At 31.1% G+C, this 15,836-nt stretch overlaps 3 long non-coding RNA genes across 6 annotated transcripts; 1 reads left to right on the forward strand and 2 right to left on the reverse strand.

Annotated features, from left to right (window-relative positions):
- Positions 1 to 684: 684 nt before the first annotated feature.
- On the reverse strand, positions 685 to 3,664 carry LOC110906233. Of its 4 annotated transcripts, none has more exons than XR_002573766.2 (3): positions 3,609 to 3,664; positions 2,681 to 2,782; positions 685 to 714 (listed from the first exon to the last, which is right to left on the reverse strand). It is a non-coding gene; the product is annotated as an uncharacterized LOC110906233 (long non-coding RNA). The 4 variants fall into 4 exon arrangements; XR_002573764.2 differs by having other exon boundaries at positions 2,676 to 2,782; XR_004879801.1 differs by lacking the exon at positions 685 to 714 and adding an exon at positions 2,188 to 2,324 and having other exon boundaries at positions 2,676 to 2,782.
- Positions 3,665 to 5,475: 1,811 nt separating this feature from the next.
- LOC110906234 lies at positions 5,476 to 6,925 on the reverse strand. Its single transcript, XR_002573767.2, has 4 exons — positions 6,483 to 6,925; positions 6,317 to 6,391; positions 6,098 to 6,118; positions 5,476 to 5,498 (listed from the first exon to the last, which is right to left on the reverse strand). It is a non-coding gene; the product is annotated as an uncharacterized LOC110906234 (long non-coding RNA).
- A 3,962-nt stretch (positions 6,926 to 10,887) lies between these two features.
- On the forward strand, positions 10,888 to 11,206 carry LOC110906235. Its single transcript, XR_002573769.2, has 2 exons — positions 10,888 to 11,036; positions 11,143 to 11,206. It is a non-coding gene; the product is annotated as an uncharacterized LOC110906235 (long non-coding RNA).
- Positions 11,207 to 15,836: the final 4,630 nt, after the last annotated feature.

Below are 15,836 nucleotides of genomic sequence, written 5' to 3' on the forward strand. Positions count from 1 at the left end.
CACGGTGATGAATCACTAATTAAATACAAAATAAATTGTGTTTGCAATTTCTGTTACCTTTTTGTAATTTCTAAAAAAAAAACCTTTTCTTTTACTTTATATTTTACTAGGTTATCACCCGCGAACTTCGCGGGTAGAAAAATTTACTTTATATTAATCGAGTTATGTCATTAAATAAAATAAAAATACATGTTTTCAAACGTAATTTTTTTATAATTGTTTTGAATTGAAAGTTGTAGTCAATGGGTTGCGAGTAAGGTCAGAAACTTCGGGCAAGAACCGGAGGCAGAAACTTGCCTCTCTGAACGACCCATGAAACAAAAAAAAAAACTTTTATTTTTTATAATAAAATATACACATGAAGTTGTTCGAACCTGCAAAACAGACTCATTTAATTAAATTTAGAAGTTAATTAAAAGTTTAAATTAGAAAATATAAACAACAAAAACTTTATTCATTAAAATATACACATGAAGTTGTTAACCTAAGCTTCACCAACATCTCTGCATCATCGACATCGCAGAGTACATCCAAAATCATTTAACATCCTAAACCTGTAACAACCACCCAGATAAGAGACTTAATCTTCCAAGTACCTCGAATGGTTTGTCGGATCGTTCAAAATCCAGTATATTTAACGCAACTTCACAGCTCTATGAAACAATCGGCTCTTGATCTTTGGAGATTCCTCAAATAGAGATATACATTGGTCATCTACAAAAATGGTTTATTAAGGTCAGAAACATCAAGTTTTTCATAAAAGTGTCCCGAGTCAACCCAACACAGCCGTTTTGACCCTAAAAACCATGTTTGACTACCTACCCAATATAGTCCATTTTCCACAAAATATTATTAAAAAGTATAGTAGATTTTAGAAGCATGGTTACCTTATATTTTTGGTTTTAAAAATGTGGTAACTCTCTCTCTCTCTATCCTCTTTTCTCTATGTTAAATTATTCTTTTTTTCCTTTTCCTTTCAGTTTTTCGTTCAGAATATAATTCAGATTATAACAACCTCTCATTTTTTATACTTAAATGTGAATCTAATTGTTCAAACTTATTTGTCTACAATCAACAAAATCTCATATAACCAGCAATTTCATGCACAATCAAAGGTGTCACAATCAAACACAAACATAATTCAATCTACACATTTCTCAAACACAATCTCTAACATCACTAACCTGTAGCAATAATTCAAAACCCTAACTAATGCGTTGTGCACTCACTAATATCTGCTACACATGTCTCACTTATTCACCTTCACAACTTCAAACACATCTTATCTAACACCTTATGCCAATCAACAAAATCTCATATATACATAAACCTTGAATATTACTCAAACACATCTTATTTAATGAATCAAAATAGAAACACATAAACCTTGAATATTACTCAATTTATGACTACTATCCCACAAAACAAAACTTTGTCAACAAATTATACTAACTTATGCAATGGTAAACCATAAAAATAACAAATTAATTTAGATGATTAGCCTTGCAGAAAACCCAAATCGGGAAAGTTTACCAGAATCGTTAACGAAAAAAATCAGACTCAGATTGGGTTACTCAAGCGGATATTAATCACGAAAAAAATTAGACTCAGATTGCCATTACTTCAAAATTTAAATTTAAAATAATGATTGACTTCAAAATTTAAAATTTAAAATCTGAAAATCAAATCACTAATATCCAATCCCGTAAATCAAGCAAACTTATTAGGAAAGTCTAACCTTTCAAATTTAAATTCAATTTACAGTTTCGAAATTTAAAATCAAACACACTAATGGCAAACTTTCAAATCTAATAAGTTCTGTTCAAACTTATTTGTCTACAATCAACAAAATCTCATATAACCAGCAATTTCATGCACAATCAAAGGTGTCACAATCAAACACAGACATAGTTCAGTCTACACATTTCTCATAACACAATCTCTAACATCACTAACTTGTAGCAATAATTCAAAACCCTAACTAATGTGTTGTGCACTCACTAATATCTGCTACACATGTCTCACTTATTCATCTTTATAACTTCAAACACATCTTATCTAATACCTTATGCCAATCAACAAAATCTCATACATCAATCAGCAATACAATGCACAATCAAAGACCTCACAATCAATTTCAAACATCAATCAATATACAAAATTTCTCAAGGCACCAATTTTAATATCACTAACCTAATGCGCTACTACTCAATAATGTGTCGGTGCCATGAAAAAACATCATAACCTTAACTAATGTGTTAACTTACCAAGGCTCAAGGCTGTATATTTTCCCAATGTTGTTTGTCCGACGCATCATCACAAATCTAACAACCGAGTCAATCAAATTATTAGTTAAAACCCAATAAACAAAGTATACTAATATCCAATCCCGTAAATCAAGCAAACTTATTAGGAAAGACTAACTTTTCAAATTTAAATTCAATTTACAGATTCGAAATTTAAAATCAAACACATTAATGGCAAACTTTCAAATTTAAACTTAACATAATAATTGACTTCGAAATTGAAAATTTAAAATCAAACACAATAATGGTTTATTTCAAAATTTAAATTTAGAATAATGATTAACTTCAAAATTTAAAATTTAAAATCTGAAAACCAAATCACTAATATCTAATCCCGTAAATCAAGCAAACTTATTAAGAAAGTCTAACCTTACCAAGCAAAACCAACCGACATGGTACCAATTTACAGCAATAGCAAGCATATCTCTGTCCAACATAGTTGCAGCCAAAAACTCCGGACCATCCAAAATAAACACCTAATGAATCAAAATAAAAGCACATCCCTAAAATTACAAATAATATAGTCAAAGCATCTCATAAAAAAACATCAGGATTTCAAAGCATTCAAAATTTAAAATCAAACACAATAATGGTTTACTTCAAAATTTAAATTTAAAATAATGATTGACTTCAAAATTTAAAATTTAAAATCTGAAAATTAAATCACTAATATCCAATCCCGTAAATCAAGCAAACTTATTAGGAAAGTCTAACCTTTCAAATTTAAATTCAATTTACAGATTCGAAATTTAAAATCAAACACATTAATGGAAAACTTTCAAATTTAAATTTAAAATAATGATTGATTTCAAAATTTAAAATTTAAAAATCAAATCACTAAGGAAACATACCAAAAATATAGGATCATATTCCTCAATCAACTTTAACAACGAATGAGAGTTGTTTTTAGGATCCATAACTGCAAAGGAAGTAACCATTGTTTTAAAAAATATATAATGGTAATATATTTATAGAAACAAAGTCTATTTACAGAAACCGAATCATAATTTCGAATACAAAAATAATCTTTAACAACAGCAATCTGTTTATAGAAACAAAAACAACTTTAAAATTGAAATCAAAGGCATCTTTAAAGAATTAACAACTAACTAAATACAAAAATTATAACTCAATGACTCACGATAAATCATCATCAATAATTTTAAGACATTGACATATGAAAGTTGTTCTCCCCACAATAAGGTTGCAAAATCATATGGTATTTCCTATCAATCGAAACAAAAAACATATAAGTTTCAATAACTTATTGTGTGCACAAAACTGAAAACTTAAGAAACATACCAAAAATATAGGATCATAGTCCCCAATCAACTTTAACAACGAAGGAGCGTTGTTTTCATGATCCATAACTGCAATGGAAGTAACCACTATTTTAAAAAAAAATATAACGGTAATCTATTTATAGAAACAAAGTCTATTTACATAAACCGAATCATAATTTCGAATACAAAAATCATCTTTAACAACACTAATCTATTTATAGAAACAAAAACAACTTTAAAAAGAAATTAAAGACATCTTTAAAGAATTAACAATTAACTAAGTACAAAAATCATAACTAAATACAAAAAATTATAACTCACAAAACAAACCATAAGAACTTCAAAAGATAATCACATAAAATTTCAAATTAACACCTAAAGACAAAAATAAAAAAGAAAGACTATACATATCAAAAAACAAACAACACCAATAAAACTGAACTAACCTGTTTTTGGTCGACGAACAATTCGAAAAATATAGGATCATAGTCCTCAATCGACTTTAATAACGAAGGAGCGTTGTTTTCATTATCCATAACTGCAAAGGAAGTAACCATTGTTTAAAAAAAATATAACGGTAATCTATTTATAGAAACAAAGTCTATTTACAGAAACTGAATCATAATTTCGAATACAAAAATCATCTTTAACAACACTAATCTATTTATAGAAACAAAAACAGATTTAAAAAGAAATTAAAGACATCTTTAAAGAATTAAAAACTAATTAAATACAAAAATTATAACTAAAATACAAAAAATTATAACTAAAATACAAAAAATTATAACTCACAAAACAGTGCAAGATATACCTTTTCTTCAACTTCTCATAGAAACCCATTCAATAGTTCCTTGTTGGGGAAGGAGTCTGAAAGAAGCTCTTCACCTAAAATTACAAAACACAAAAAGTTTGTGAGATATGCAACTCGAGTACAAAAACAATAGTCAAAGACTCGAAGCATCCCTAAAATTACAAATAATATAGTCAAAGCATCTCATAAAAAAACATCAAGATTTCAAAGCATACAAAATTTAAAATCAAACACAATAATGGTTTACTTCAAAATTTAAATTTAAAATAATGATTGACTTCAAAATTTAAAATTTAAAATCTGAAAAGCAAATCACTAATATCCAATCCCGTAAATCAAGTAAACTTATTAGTAAGTCTAACCTTTCAAATTTAAATTCAATTTACAGATTCGAAATTTAAAATGGAACACATTAATGGAAAACTTTTAAATTTAAAATTTAAATAGAAACCTTAATTCCGGAAAAATCATCATACTAAAAATAAATCACTAAAATTTAAATTTGAGGTTTCAAAAAAAATCATTAACGAAATTTAAAATTGCTCAAAATTTTAAATTTAAAATTTGAATTCCGGAAATAGAAATAGAAACCCTAATTCCGGAAAATAATCATACTAAAAATAAATCACTAACGAAATTTAAAATTGCTCAAAATTTTAAATTTAAAATTTAAATTCCGGAAATATAAATAGAAACCTTAAAATTTTAAATTTGAGGTTTCAAAAAACGTAACACCATTTATTTATAGAAACAGAAACCTTAATTCCGCAAAATTATCATACTAAAAATAAATCACTAACGAAATTTAAAATTGCTCAAAATTTTAAATTTAAAATTTAAAATAGAAACCTCAAAATTTAAAATTTAAAATTTGAATTCTGAAAATTATATCACTAACATCCAATGCCATAAATTATCATACTAAATATAAATCACCATTTATTTGCTATAAGTTTAAAAGAAAATAAAAAAAAGATAAATATCAGTTTACTTAAAATATGATTAGTAATTAGAATACACATAAACGTACCAAAAATATCGGGTCATCTTCATCAATAAGCTTTAAAAATGAAGTACTGTTGTGCAAGGGATGCATATCTGAAAAATATATATGAAGGTTTTTAAAAAAATAAAACGGTAAAGTATTTATAGAAAAACAATCAATATTCCTAAATCAACAATCAATAAGCTTTAAAAGATAATTTAATCAATTGGGAAACTTCCAAATCCAAAAATAAAAAGAAACGGTTTAAAAAAAATAAAAAATATTTATTTTTTAGAAACAAAATCAATATTCCGAAGACAAAAACATTATACCGGATGAAAAAATATCAGACCACTATAAATCTTCATCAACACAATCAAAAAACATCGGACACAATCAAAACATATCATCATCAACAACAAACTAAAACATTGTAAATAAAAATATGAGTAACATGAGAACAAAATCAAAACATCAACAAAATATCATTTCATATGATTGGAATCGGATAATGCAAAATCATCATCAACAAACAACGGAAAAAAAAATCAAACAATAAGCATCTGCGGAGAAGGAGATGAAGAACAAATTTTTTATAGATTGTTGATTAAACTTACATATAACAGGTTCGATCAACAAAAAAAACATAAAAATCATCAAAAATTCACATTAAACATTTACAATAAATAACAATCTAATATAAATTACATACCTGCAAATTATGTGGAACGATCTACAAACAAATAACAACGAAAATGATTAAGATCTGCCGAATGGGTTTGAACAAAAAAAAAGTTCCTATAAGATCTAATAACATAAATAAACAGTATAAGATCTAATTTCAGATGAAACCGTAGATGAGCTTTAGGGTTTGTAAAATTGAATGTGGATGAAAGATGATTGAATAACAAAATTGAGAGAAGAAACTAACCATATTGTGAAGAACTTTTGACGATTTCTCCGGTCGATTAGGGTTTTGACGGATACGAAAGACCACAAGCAAACCCTAGATATGACAAAACACATCGTAAATCATTATTAAACAACAAACAAATCGATCTCTTCAAATCTGGAAACATGAAACAAATAGCATTTACATGAAGATGAAGAAAGCATCAAAACATTGTCGTCCTTATGAATCTCATCTGAATATGTAAGATAGTTGATGAAATCGAAAAAAATCAAAGATGTATTAGATTAACAATACGAAAACAAAGAAGGAATGGCATAATAACATACCTAAGGACGATGAATCTTTGAAAAACGAAGAAGCAGATTTAGGAAATGGTATGTAGGGTTTGTGAAAAGTGAGGTTATGAGATATGGTGGTCTGGTAAAGATGATATATAGGATCCGTTTTTTAATATTGGGTGACCCGAATCACAGCCGGATCCCGCCACTTTTTTGTTAAAATCGTGAATGATGAAGGCATTTGAGAATTCCCTCCTAAACTCAAAAATATAAGTTGCCACATCAGCAAAAATGTCCCAAATCCAATGCCACCTAGCCCAAATCACATCTCATTTATATATATATAGATAAATAATATAAAATAGAAAAGAAAAAGCGGTTGTAGAACCTGTTTAAAACCCTAGCCGGTTTGGAATCAACTGTACGTGGTTCCAAGTCGTAACCAATTCGTAACTTGAACCGATTCTTATAGGAACATGTTTTGACTATGGTTGCCTGGAAATTGAACCGGTTCTTAAAAAACCAATCTGTACACCTTTAGTGGGTATGAACTTTCAAACAAAACGTGGCTATAGTTATGAGGAGGAACTCAATGTTGTATTGCTCTCACGCTTAAGTTAGTAATTATAAGAGATAAGATAAAGTGTTAATTAAGTTTAGTTTTCAAGAGAATACATTTTATTGTTGTAGAAATAGGAGTGTTGCACTACATATTTTAACTAGTTTTAGTTCTCGTGTGTTACACAGGTGGCCTCAAAATAAAATATATTATTTAACATTGTTGGCATTATTTTTTTAATGAAATAAATGTTTAATTACTAATGTAAATATTAAATTACACTAAATTGAAAGAAACAACTCCATCTCTGTTTTTACTCTTGATAAAGCGACATACAATGACCATGAGTGAAAATGAGTTGTTTCAAATACAAACCAACCCTAGATAGCGATTATCCTTGGCTTTTGTTGATTGTTATCACGAAACATATAGCTAATGGAAATTGCCTCATTTGAAATAGGGAAAATAATCATTTTTTTTCCGAATGTATCAAATTAATTATAGGTATAAGTAATCACATGCTAAGCAACATACTGATTTCACAAACGATTTCGAAATAATAACCAGTTTATTTATTAAACATGATTAAAAATTTTAGATTACGTGTAGCGGTTTCGTGATTGTCCAAACCACATGCACTACACTACACCCTCCCCCTCCCCATGTGAAATGTAATTTTGACTCCTCTTTGTGGTTTAGATCACGAGTGAGAGAGAGGATGATTGGTTGGTTATTTAGTTAACCAATCCATTTTTTTCAACTCAAAACTCACTAATTTCGCATGCCTTATATTTATACTATTTTACCCAATTTTTAGGTCTTGATAACATGGATAACAAATGGCAAAAAAATATTAAACCAATGGATGACCACTACACATAGTCTTATTTAATGTGTAATTCTTAATAATTAAAAAGAAACTAGAATTGAGACCCGCCGCAATGCGGCGGGGATTCTTTAGTTATAACTAAGTTGACATAGGACCCGCACGTTATGTTAAACCTGTCAAATGGGAAAAAATAGACGATGTAAAAACGTTCACCCATACACGCACGTTCCGTCGTGTTAACTCGCAAAATTTAGAACGAAACGTAAGAACGTTAAACCAAAGACGCATGTTGCGATGTGTTAAGTCACAAAATTTAGAACCAAACATAAAGCAGAAAATTTGTGGAAAATGAAAACTATAAAAGATCAAAGTTGAAAGTAAAAAAAGTTGTGAGGATAGATCGTAAAAGATAAAAAACTTTGGGTTAAAAGTAAATAAACAAATAGTTTTGGGTTAAAAGTAATTTATGAAATACTTTTGGGTAAAAAGTAAAAAAAAATCATTTTTTTTGTTTGGAAAACCCATAAAGCCAAGGTTACGACAACCATATGCATAACCATTTTTTCTTTGGAAAACCCCCAAAGCACACCCCGCGTTGCGGCGAGGCGTAAAACGGTGTCAAAAAATACTAATGTCACACAATCGTGATCAACCACCAACACTGACTCGACCTAGGATCTGCGTGTTGCGACGAACCTGTCAAACATGAAAAAATAAAGGTAAAAACGTTGAACCACACATGCACGTTGCGCCGTGTTAAGTTGCAAAAATTGAAACAAAACATAAAAAAGTTGAACCACACTCGTACGTTGCGTCGTATTAACTCGAAAAATTTAGAACTATACGTAACGAAACGTAAAAACGTTAAACCAAAGACGAAAAGTATAATTGACAAAAGTTGTGATGTTAAATTGCAAATAATGAAAAGTTTTGAGTTAAAGTTAAAAACACAAATTTTGTAGGGTTAAAATTGCAAAAGGTAAAAACCTTTGGGTTAAAACTAAAAAATCAAGTTTTTTTTTTTTTGAAAAATTCCCAAAGCACAAGTTACAAGTGTTTATACATGAAAAAGTTACTTATTTATATATGGAATAATAATTACATCACTTGTTTTCTAAATGTCGGTGTATTATATAAAATATCAAAAGATTACAAAGACTAGCCCGGAGCTAGATACAATAAAAAAAAAGACATCCCGTAGCTTAAAAAAACATCACAAAATCACAAATTTTAATTACACCAATTTCCCCAATATCGCCAACATGAGGCCCGTGATCAATACCGCTTTATTCACAAACACTTTGTCGTTCCAAGCTTTTATACAGTACAACATGCAATTATAATAACTATCTGTACCATTCTCATGGGTCAAGTTATTCTACAAAGGCTTCTAATTGTAAGAAGTGTAAGAAGGATTTATAGAATGACAAGTGTCTAATAACCTAAAACTAAACCCACTACATCACCATCAAAAACTTAAACACCCACCCTCACCCCACCCCACCACCACCCAAAAACCTAACCCCTCCCACCACCCAACCCCCCCCCCCACCCCCCACCCCGGCAAAAAAAAACAAAAAAAAAAAACTATACCTCACCAAAAAAAACCCAAAAAACCTAAACCCCCCACCCCCAAAAACCTAAAAAAACCTAACCCCCCACCCTCACCCCCCACCCCCTCGGCAAAAAAAAAAAAAAAAAAAAAAAAAAAAAAAATTGGGGTGGGTGATGTGGGGGGGGGTTTAATTTTTTTTTTTTTTTTGTGGGGGTGGGGGGGGGGGTTTAGGTTTTTGGTGGTGGTGGATGTTTTAAGGTTTTTTTTGTAGTGGGGTTTTTTAGGTTATTGGACACTTATCACTCTATAAATCATTCTTACACTTCTTACAATTAGGATCCTTTGTATTTGATCCTAACCCCCATTCTGATATGGGCATCATTTTACTTGGACTGATTTATGCAACTGTAGGAGGTCATGTATGTTTAGTTAAATATACAGGCAAACATGTTTACTAGTGAGTAGTGACCATAATCTATACAACCTAATAAAAGCCTTAATTAGGGGACACATGTCCACCTCCTAGGGCCTCTAAATCTCATTTTCCCGCCAAAAACTTCATTCTCCTCATTTCCCTTGATTAACCCGACATGGGATCCACTTACTCTATTCGTGTCCTCATTTTCGGTCCATATTAAACCCTAATCATTATTCTCTCATACTCTTCGAACATCGTTCTTCTTCAGCAGCTCTAGGGTTTCTTCATCCTTCAATCCAGCGATTAGGGTTTTCATCATTCTTTTCCAATCAAACAATCCAAGATCCAAGTAATCAACGCTCTGCTCTTTACGGATCTTCATAGATCTTCATATCAACGCTCGAATTCAAGGTTAGATTATCAATTTTTTCGATTAAAGTACATTATGAGTTTGCTAATGTTTAACTAAAAGCATTTTATTTTAACTATATATTTAGAAAAATCAAGTAAATGTAAGTTCTTTTACAGTGGTTCTTGATTGGAGCATATGTGTTACGTGCATTCCGTTACAATTTTTTTGGTATAAAATTCAGCTAGGCCAGAGGTTATTCAGATATTCCAACAAGGCGGTAAACATTCATTTTTTAACCTTTTGCTTTAATTTATGAAGCATATTCAATCTTAATGTTGTTTGTACTTTTGTTGATTGCCTAAACAGGTTCTTGCGGTTACTAATCGAACAACTGCAGTTGCCTACCTATTGTTTGGTTTACTGTGATCCATATGGCTTTGACTTTTTGACTACATACTGATTCTCTAGAACTTCCACCCTGCTCTGGCGGGAAGAACCATTAATTTATACAATGGTTTTGAAACCCCAAATATTCTCAGGTAGTGTGGTAGCAGCACCAACATCATCTAAAAGAGCCATGACAACTTGCCTAAGCAAGACCCAAGTGAGTCCAAACCGGTGATGCCTGACGCATCAGCACCAACTGCTCCCCATGGTCCACCGATTGGTTCAGGCATCAGACCAGTGCTTACATCATCCTCAGTTTTAAACCAATTACATTGTTCGGTCTTTTGACTAAATGCTAAGGTATGTCTAATAATATAATTTAGATAGTTTTTTATGATTGTTTTCTATTTTTTAGTGTCGTTTATTCTAACCGGACCCGTGATTAGGATCTAAATTAAATTTGCAGAATTTAGCTTGGTCTTACCGAATTGTATGACACAACAATTTGACCTCAATGAGAAGATGTGAGGTATGCTAATTGGCTGGTCACTAATGTAACTTTTCGGTCATTTTTCCGGCATATTAATTGAACAAGTATTATTTGTTTCTAAAACAAACACAACTGGTGTTGGTCTATTAGTTAGCGCATATCTCTACAATGGAGTGTTCGCGAGTTCGATTCTCACCCCTTAGTTACCATTTAAATATGTTCTATGCCAGTTTTCTACAGTTTTATTGCGACATTTTGCCCTCAAAAGACCACTTTTGCTGTACTTTATTACCATAAAATACGGTATTGTTTATTACAAAATTTTGTTGTAAAAAAGACCATTTTTGTGCATTTTTGTTGTATTTTAATGCCACAAAATGTTTTTATTGTTGTGTCCGTTCGTATAATCATCGCTAACGGTTATATTTAGGGATTCAGATTTGTATTACTATTATGTTACTTCATCATAAACTAGGGTTTTGGCTGGTATTAGAAAAAGGGGAAACGACAGTAAAACAAATTTAATTTGTATTTACTTTATCATCGTGACAGGAAATAAGAAAAAAAAGGGAAACGATAGTTTGGTGGCTGGAAATGGCTGGTATTCTCCTTTTTATTTCTTGCTTTTGTTTAAATTGCATAGTAATTAAGGAGAAAAAGGGGGAAAGAACATGCCAAAATGATTAAAATCTACATCTATGGGGAAGTCATAGTTTGATTTTTTTTTTTTCTAATAATGTTAGTGGTTTGTTGGAACTTGAGAAAAAAATACTTGATATTTTAAGATCATTCTACCACATTGATACAAGAGAGCTATCAATTTAAAAGTTACGTTTAATGGGAATTTTATCAAAGGGGGAGCTGTTAGATGGTCTGAAATTATAACATTTGCCACTTTCACAATTTTTTAATAGATGATACCCAAGTTTCTGCCTTTGATGATAACGAATAAGGAATTTTCCTATCTTATTTTTGGTGGATTGAGGTTTTGTTTGGGTTGGTAATAGTCTTTGGCATCAAAATCAATCAAATAATGAAAAATGGTAGCTTTATACATTTTAAATCTTACCGTTGACCCGTTTGAGATAAAAACACATTTGAGATTACCACTTGGTTACTTATTCTAAAGGTAATCCCTTTTTATACATTTTTCCAGTATTTACAGAGGGTGTCGCGTGTGTCGATTTGCTTCTTTTGGTTGCTACAAGGGCCACCACTAGCAATACCCATATCTTCTCGGCGTTAAGTGGGTATGCCATGAATGTACTGAGCGTTTATTTCGAAAGAGGCTTCTAGGATATTTGGCAAAGTCTATAAGAGGTATGTATTAGTTCGCCTAATAATCTTTCAATTGTTTTATACATTTATCGGGTGTTTGGCGTTATACACACACATTGCTACACATGATGGATCCTGCTAAAGTGCTTCATATGGCTGTTGTCAAAAAATTGTCAACAAAAATTATTAGATACTTATCGATCACAACCATATTAATTGTGACCCATTTGTTGTATTTCATTTTAATTCAATTTACCTTTACCTGTTTTGTTTAATTTTCTATATTTTGACCCCTTACGTATTTACTCGCTATATTTTGACCTATATAACCTGTTTAGCCTATTTCTTTATTGTGGCCAGTTTCGTTTTTATTGCAATGTTAACACACTTCACTTTATCATCAACCAATATAATTTACCAGCTTACCAAGCTTATCAATCATTGTATTATATATATTTACCTAGATAATTAAAGTTACATTTGAGTATTATATATATGTTTTTGGTAGTTAATGTTATTTTCTTTGATCACATGTAGGTGTTAATACTCAAACCGGGGAAGAATGCATTCTTAAGCTGGTATTGACCTTCTAACTAGCTGATTTTGATGATAAGTTGTTTAATTAATCTATTGGCCGGTTGATGTGAATGATTTTCTCTTCAACTCAAATTCAGGATGAAGAGTTAGTTTCGTCTGCAAATGTTGATTATTAAAGGGCATAGTATTAATGTCGTGGATGATTTATTGGTTGCAGATCATTTGATACTAAACGAGCGTGTCAATAAGCGTAACACCGCTTTTCATATCTGCTAGGAAATGCCGATAAGACGTATTGCAAAAGAATTCAGAGAAGAGTTGTTTTTTCATTTGTTGCTCATTTCATCTTTGTCATCAATTAAATGCTAAACTTAGAGGTGATGAAATGGGTTGGTTTATGTCAGTTTGGTATATGGGTCAAAACAGGTTCATGCCAAAATATGTCTTTATTGGGGCCGGTTGACACGTTTAATTTTCTTTTGACTGTTCAACCTTTATCTTTACCATAGTAAAAACTTAAAAAGTGCCCATTTGAACTTGAAAAGTCTTGACCCGTTATCCAATCGACCTATATGCCACATCTACTGAATCTTTATACGAGTTTTTGACGAAATAAGCGTTCATATATTATTGATTTGGTTATTATTTTCAGGCTGATAAAGTAAAAGGGGAAAGCTAATCATCTCTAAAGTGCAATTCATATGTAGTAAGACAAGATGCGCAACACTAGAGTCAGAATAGGGAGCGGCAGAAGAGACTATATTAGCTGGTGGCCATACAGCTAGCTAAAAACGGTTGTTGAAAGTGCAACTACATTGAAGGTGCATCTGCAAATTGGGCAAATGCCTTTGGAATTGTACTCTCATCATAAAATAATTCACTAATTGGTTCATAATCTTAGTTGGGATATACTTTTTTTACATTTATAAGTAACTTTTCCATTTATATGAATAACACATGATGTGTTGGTCTGGTGGTTGGAACGTAAGGTTTAGGTATGAGTCATGACAATTTTATAATTCACTATGTTTATTTCCTTCGGAAATTTCGTTATGATCATCATAAACATAACATATTATTTTTTCCAATCCACGAAGTTTGCGGGTATTAGCACTATTTGGTAATATAAAAGAGAGTGGTTAAATTTCAAACGTCAGCTAAAGTTCACGTTTTGTTTTAGAAATGTTTTTACCTATGTTATCTTTTCTTTTTACAAGTTAAAAGATTGTATATTAAATTTTGAGTTTTTAAGTTTTAAACGTTGGTGTGTTTAGCAGCACACATTACTTTCAATTAGATAGTGATTAACAAGTTTACAAATACATTTTAAATTTTGTATACTAAGTGGTATAAACCTAATTTAAAAAAAAAGACATCATTCTCAACATCGCGAAATTCGCGGGTATTAGCACTAGTATAATATAATGCTTTTCCTTTCTGAATATTGTTTACTTTTGGCGGGAAGAATAATAAATCCAATTGAAGCAAGATGTTTCAAGTCCGGCCATCTGGGGCATTAATTAATAGTTGTACGATTATATTTTATTTTTGGATAGACACCAACCGTCTAATCCTTTGTGGAGACCGGATGCGCCGTCGTTAATTGCGTGTTAAAAACACACCACACGTCACTTTTAGTGACGTTTCAGGATTTTTTTATTTACGGAACAGCAAAATTTTTAAGTAAATACATTTTTCCTAACTATATAAATTCATGATGCTTAAACGTGAAAAAACTACATGAATTTTTTTGAGTATTTTGAATATATTTTCAGAATAATCTAGCGAAATTTGGAGCATGTTAGGTTTTTCCCGTTTGTAAATTAGTGTAAACAAGTGTCTGATTTAGGTTAACTAAACAATTAAAAAACACATTAGTTGATGTAACACTTCATCATTTGTATTTATTGTTAATAATGAATAATGAATTTGCAGTGATGATTACCTAAAATATCCAATCAGATCTAGAATTTGTTTCAAAATTCATAAGGGTGTTCGGTGTGGTTTCGGTGAATCATTCGGTAAACGGTTGCTAGGCCCAATTCGGTGAGCGGTGAGTGTGGAGGGCGGTGATGAGTCAACGATTGATGGAGTTTGATTGTTTGAGGAATATAACCGTTACCTATCCGTTGAGAACTAGCCGTTTATTAAAAAAATCAACTTTTCTTTATAAAAACAACACCATTCAACACCATTTTTCACCATTCTCTTCTCCATCCAACTCAAATTTTCACTTCTTCCATTTTCACTTCTATTTTCTAAATAGTAGATGATATACCACCGCTATTCATTCCAATTGATATTAGTGAAGACGAAGATTCTTCCTCAAGCGATAGTAGTTTAATTTTTGTATAAAATCTTATTAACGAAGCCAACGAACTAGAAGACACGGGTACTTATAGAAAAAGAAAATATGTCCGCCGAGATCGAGAGAAATGTCACGAAAACCTTATGAGAAGATTATTTTGTCGAGGAGCCTAAATTCAACGAAGAGGTTTTTCGTCATAGGTTTCATATGTCGAAAAGGATGTTTTTAAAAATTGTGAGTGACGTGCAAGCGAATAACTCGTGGTTTCAAGAGACCCTGGATGCGACTATGAAGAAGAGTTTTACACCGATGCAAAAAGTTACGTCGGTGATTAAGCAACTTGCAACTGGTAACCCTCCAGACGAGTACGGCGAGTATTTAAATATGGCCGAAAGGATTTCCCGTGATTGTCTATAATTTTTTTTGCGAAACGGTATATAATTTATAAGCTTCCGAGTTTTTACGTAGACCTACTAGCCACGACATTGCGCTCTTGTACCAAGCTCATGGGAGAAACATCACCTTCCTAGTATGTTGGGTAGTCTTG

This window comes from Helianthus annuus, chromosome 14 (assembly GCF_002127325.2).
Source record: "Helianthus annuus cultivar XRQ/B chromosome 14, HanXRQr2.0-SUNRISE, whole genome shotgun sequence".
Taxonomy (NCBI): Eukaryota; Viridiplantae; Streptophyta; class Magnoliopsida; order Asterales; family Asteraceae; genus Helianthus; species Helianthus annuus.